The following is a 6,660-nucleotide window of genomic DNA, read 5'->3' on the forward strand; positions in this document are numbered from 1 at the left end:
ACGACCACCGTTCCAAGAGACTCACTTGCAAGATCCGTCACTGAACTCTCGTGAAGTTGATTTACTTGAAGTAGCATTTTAAGTTCTCGCTCTGTTTCTATATGCGGCTATTCTTGTTTTTATCGATCGTCGTTAAACATTCGTTGTCCACGAAAATTGTCTGGAAACACAACCAAGGGTGTGATTTCGAAAAGCATCGCGTGATCGCTTTTAAGTCCTTTTGTTTAATCTCATCTCAGTAAAAGGAAACATTTTGTACCAACGCCTCCTCGTGACACAGCATGTGTAAAAGGAATTTAGTGAAAATGGGAAGTCAACAAAAGATAGGTGATGTATTCCCCCGAGCAGGAAACCTTTTTGTTAAGTGGTTTGATGATTTTGTCTCAGAGTCTTGTTCACTCGTGTTCAACAGTTCGTATTTCTACTCGTTGATCTCTCTAAAGAGTACTCGCTTGTAGAGTCTGAACCTTCTTATCAATGCCGAAATGCTACGAAAAGGAAAAACTCTTCTTGAGGCTAACAAGTATCGCGGTGTCTACTCGTCCGTAGTTGTCCGAATGCTTGTAGATCCAGACGAAACAAGCAACAATGATTTATTCAGGACAGTGTAGTGTAACGTTAAGCTCTTCATTCCTCTACTTTTTAAGGCCATCGACTATGGAGGAAGTAAAATTTCGTAAACCTCCTAAAAGCAACATAACTGCAGGTTGGTCTTTGAATCTCACAGTTGTCAACTTAATAGATGTACTGCTTTTAGGCTTTTCACAAGTTTTCTCCTTGGTAGCCATTGAACTGTTTCAGTGCTCCTTAACTGATAAACATTTGATACGTACATTTTGTATTCCAGTGCTGCATTTATCTAGGTAACTTAATTACACCCTATTCTTAGTAAACAAATTTATACACTCTGTGTCTTAAAAATATCAAGTAATGAAATTGTTGGCCTCTAGATAATTTCTCTCATTTGCCACCATAATTACAGTCTTTGTTAAATCAGTCTATTGATCATCATTTGGCAAATAGAACGATGGGGACTTTGCAAGCTATTAAAGCCTGTGCATAGTGACTGGTAATATTTTACTTGACACTGTAATAAAATGGACGAAGCTTCAGATTATTACGTAAATCAATAGACTAAGCTGTGAATCCGGAACAAGCTCTTACCAAATAATTAGCTTACTACAAGGCTTGATTTGGAAAAATAATTAGGGACAGTGTATCCATCTTGCCATTAAGCGTTTTGATGCAAAGCATAACGGTTTTGAAACCAACTGGTCTGTATAGCTACTCACTGATGTTGCCTTTTACAGCTCTTTTACTACTGCCTCGGAGTAGACGCAACGTTTTCTAGCGTAGCTTGCTGCAGAATAACAAAGCTGGTGGCATGGCTGTGAATACTTTTGCATCCAGTTACTACTTAAGTTTTGATAGGAGGAATCGAAGTAGGGTGTTCAGAAAACGAATCAAACCAGCCGTGGCTTGTTTTATGAATTGGACTTTGGTTAACGTTTTGTAAAGATTAGGTTGACTTAGGGTATTTCACACCAACTTACATATCTTGTTTCTTATGTGTGTTACTGAGAACAATTTGGAAATTTCCGCCTTCCTTGACCTTATTCAAATCGGCTCCAGTCATACCAAGCATTGAAAAACCTTCCCACGTTATAAACCGATATTTCAAAGCTTTCCTGAAGTTGCGTGCTTTTCATCCTTCCCTCCATCCGACCGTTCTTATTTCCTATGTAAGCTGTTACAAATGATATCTTTTTTTTTAAAGTGCATTTTCCTTGGCTTAGAAAACTTCACTTTCATTGTTCTACGCTCTTTGTTCGGGGATGTAAGCAACAATTTAGTGCAGCGAAGAACATAGCAAGTCTAACATATTGTAACTTGTTTCCGTTTTGTTTCCTATAATGCCCTTGAAAACTTTTTTTCTCTGCTTATTTGTCTCTAACAAAGTAAGTGAAGCCCCAAAATCAGTAGACAGAAAGGACCACTAACCTCTTGAGAACTCGATCCTTTAGCAATGCAATTTCATCCACCAGCTTTAACAAAGGGTCAGCAAAGCTCGAATCTTCTTCCAACTGGTGCTTAACAGTCCGACTGCAACTGATTGTAACAAATCGTTATGGTCGCGGGAAATGTTAAGACCCCGAAAAGACCAGGCTGTTTGAGACTCCGGAAAACCAGCGGAAATGACGTGCAGGAAGGAACAACATACCTCTAGTGAAGTAAACTACCTGGTCAATGTTTTGCAAATTTAAACAAGCTAAAACAGGAAGAAACTTCAATTTCTAAAGGGTTAGTTGTTGTCTTTGGCTAATATTTTCAGCAGTATGGCGTTTAATATAAGTTTGAGCGTAGTACTCCATCTGTTTGACTGAAAGAATCGCCACAGAAAGTGTTATTTTTATTTGCGCTTGCTTGGGATAATAAGCAATATAAAATAAAAGAAATATGTATGTAATAAAGACTCTAAACTGCTTCGTGAGTCAAGTTTTGTGGTTTCTCTGTTGTGGTTTTGCTTTTTATTCAAACTTTCCGCTTTGGAGTCTGAAGTCGCAGGAGCAGTCTGAGTAACTTGAAAGCTATTTTGGCATCTAGAAAATAACATTCTAGCACTATTACTATTCTAAGTACTCATGGTTATTAGAAAGAGGAAGCCTTTTGTTACAAACCTTGTGGTTTGAAGATTGATGATTAAATGGGATTTTCATTCTGGGCTAATACTTTTAAGTCTTCCGATCATAATTCATGCATCAATACACAGCTATCTTGGATCTTAAGAGCTTGTCCGTGTAAGAACCGACCACTCAAATTTTCGTGGAAAATGGATGGCCTTCATTTTTTCTCACACAAGTCAAGCAACATAAGCAATAAACGAAAATGGCCTTTTTTCGGGAAATTCGCTTTCTTTATTTTTTGAGAAATTTTTTATAGGTATACCTCAAAACCCACCCAAAATCGAAACTTGAAATTCGAAATTTTGGGGGTTACCGCGTTATGCTTGCTTACAACTGAGTCGCACAAAACGTCCTAACTGCATAATTCTTTTCTCTTTCCGCACAATTAAAAAGTACTTGCTTATCTCAAATACAAGTAAAGTTATGACGTTTTTCCTTCGTTTGGCATTTTTGCTGATATAGCCTCCAAACAAACAGAATTCTTTTAAAAGTGGGACCTCTACATGAATGATGTCTGTTATCAGCTTAATGTAATAAGGCTAAGCTACAAACATCTGTATCAAAAGTTGTGGGCAGTCTTAATTTTAAAGCGCAAAAAATTCCAGCAAGGAGCTGAAAATTTAACAGTATGTGTAAAATTGGCGAATCTCGTACGCCTCCTTTAACTGATTTTTCTGGGAGTACCCCCAGGGGAGATAACGTCCCTCTGACACGTAGCACTTGTTAGATGTACATTCTCTGGAGTAACAAAAACCTGAAACCCGCCTTCAAATTTTGTGGAAAATGACAAAAACCTCGCTGATTTCTTTCTCGTACAACCACCCTAGTGCCGGACTGGATCTAGTGCGGCCATGTTGGAATCGCTCTAAGGATTATGGGTTTTTAAACAGCGTGCAATGGAGTGTGGGATTGTCATCCACACGGGAAAAAATAATTCATGCACCATGTGAAAGGAATGGTCCCTGAGCAGTTTCGTACGAATTGGAAAGGGATTATTTTCGCTGTAACTGAAAGGAACTGAAAGCAAACTGCAAGCAGGAGAATTGAAAAGCTAACTCGATACAAAACGGACTTGTAATCTGAATTCTTTGTTCAAAATATGTTCGATTTTTCCATCTAGGGGAGGGTCCTATGGCGCCATCGTCATTTGTTTTTGCCTGAGTGATTTTGAGGCTTTTATTTCAATACACTAATAACCCAGAAAGGGAGCGCAAACTCCGAAATTTTAGGCTGCTGAGTGAAGGCGATAGTTTTTCCGAGAACTGCGTGGTGGATTTCACGATCGGCTGCATTACGTAAATGGCAACCGAAAGCTGTGTAAAAATAGAAACACGCACAGACCACAGGGGCGGATTTTGTTTGGAAACAATTTTGTCAAAATCTATTATTCTACGATTTTAAACAACAACCGTAAAGATTATTTGTTTGACCGTATGTTCACAGTGGAAAACGGTCAATCTAATAAGTTTATGTAAAATCCAACTAAAGTACAGTAACACAATGTTTTCTAAACCAACCAACGACCCATACAAAATGCAGCATATAATTCTTCTTAAACACGCAAGAACACGAAGGTACTAACGGTTTGAGCTTGACAATTTATTAACCGACAACGAAGTCGCGAAAGCATCACAACGAACAAGTTGAGATTTCATTGCTTTGCACCGGACATTTGATTGGCTGGATTTGAAAATGTTGGAATCTATTGTTTCAGTTCTGCCATCTGATTGGTTTTCATTGTCTCGGTGGCCCCGGTTTCAGTAAAGACACCTTAATGACACAGTTTTTACTATCATCCTTGTTAAAATCAAGAGATCGTGAATGATGAATCAATTGTACTCATTCTTGGAATTTCGACGCAAAAGAGAACAATGAGAGTCCAATTTTCGAAAAGGTTTCAGTATTTTTAAAAACGTAACATATCAGTATATATATATACTCAGTTTTAACTTCTTATATTACTTGTACCGTAAGGTTTAAGTTAAATTCTTCGACTGAAGGTTCTGACTCGGTCGGCTGTTAAAAGATCTCATGACAGCTTAGTTTAATAGAGTAATTTATCAATACCATTTATAATTCTTGTTTTAATTTTAACAAAAAGTGGTTTAAAAACAATAAACAACAATAATCGGTTTCAGGTAGCCTGCAGCCGGAGTGGGATGGTGGATAAGCGGGACCGAAACCCAATATACAAACGCGTTCTGTAGGCCATCGAATTTTTCAGTTATCAATGAACAATTAAAACCTGGCGAGTAGGCTTAACTTTTAAAATCTCAGATATGTCTGTTACGGATGATCCTAATTCGATGGTGGAGGCTAACACAGTTCAGCCACTGTAAGAGGAGAAAGATTAGAATTAATAATGAAAAACGAACGATCGAATGTCTAACGACTCTTTTCAATCTTTTGTATACGTGTGTATGTTGGCTGGCTCCGGTTTTCTTGTTGCAATGATGCGGTTGCCTTTTCAAATGTGCTTCAATTTGTAGGTGTCACCCTAGAATAGTTTTGAAGCCCGGCAAACGTCAGAGGAGCAAACACAAAAAACACCTTAATTTACGTTAGAAGGTTCACGACCGCAGACAATCTTTTGTTTTGCGCTCAAACACTATGCACGAAAAACGTAAGCAAAACGTTGCGTTTCTTTTGGCTAGTTCTTCAGTTAGAAGTAAACATCTATTGTGTTTTATTCACAATCAAGGTCAAAAAAGCGAACAAACACATTCAACAAAGAAGTTTGTTGAGCTTCATAACCGTTCCTCGCAATAAGTATCGCTATAAATCATAGCACTAGTCACACAGTGATTAACGTTACCAAAAACCATCTGCCTAAAGTGAAATTCAGTCTGAAATTTATTGGCGGATCATTACAGGAACCCAAGCTGTCACGCTTTTTAAGCACAGGCAGTAGCCCATGACCATGGGCTCCTGGCACAGGAAGCTACACCGCTAAACAGCTTAAGTTGGTCAGGGTGCTTAGTCATTGAGTGACCGCTATTTTTAAAGACTTATTATCTATATACCGATAATATTAAATCTTCAGTTCATAGAATTAAATAAATAAATGAAAAATAATTTGGATTTGTTCCCTGAGGCATATAACCTTTATTACTTATTCAGCTGTGAAGGCTCATTTTGTTTCAAAACACCGTCTTAATCTCCAATTCCTCGATTTTGCTACTCTGTGATTATCTAGTTTGCGCTTGTCGTGTGTCTGTTTTCATGAATTTGAGCGCGAACGGATAATCTTTGCCTTTGCATAGGAGTTGCATTTCCAGTCAGCTAATACACCTGGTGTATTATAATTACGGTTTAATAACGAAATGAATTTCACCTGGAGTTGATAAGATAAGAATTTAAAAAAGAGATAGAAAGTTAAAAAAAAGTCGAGCATCCTGGAGTGTGTTTGCAGTTCTACTGCAGCTCTCCCGCTGAGCCTGTCTGCAACATTTGTCAATGTACATCATCCATAACTCTCCCCTCCCTCGGAGACAATTCTCACGTTGCTATAAGGTGACTTAAAACACATCTGTGACGCTACTCGATACAACAAAATGTAAGAAGTTTTTAAATAATAAGCTACAGAGCTGCCTTGAATTCGTGTCAGTGCAAAGAAGCTATTTACCCTGGGGGGTCGAAGATAAAAGTCAGACAAAGTTCCTTAACTAGCGACTGGTTAACTTACATATTTGGCACGGCTATTAAAGTTTGGCGTTCAGTGTTGTATGTTAATAAGCTGAATTAAGTGACCGTTTCTGTCATGTTTTGTCTAGTGATTTCACTTTATAATATTAGTGACCGAGAATTTAAATACCGCCTAGGCAACGGGTTTTTCAGGCAAACGCCTTAAATAGTGTGCAATAATAAACTTCAACTTGAGCCTTGAATATTTGTCAAATCCTTACAACTTTCTTCCAGGATCGCTTTCTGTGTCAATTTTGCAAGGTAAGTGGCTGATTAGAAACTGACTTGCTTA

Source organism: Orbicella franksi, chromosome 10 (assembly GCF_964199315.1).
Source record: "Orbicella franksi chromosome 10, jaOrbFran1.1, whole genome shotgun sequence".
NCBI classification, from domain to species: domain Eukaryota; kingdom Metazoa; phylum Cnidaria; class Anthozoa; order Scleractinia; family Merulinidae; genus Orbicella; species Orbicella franksi.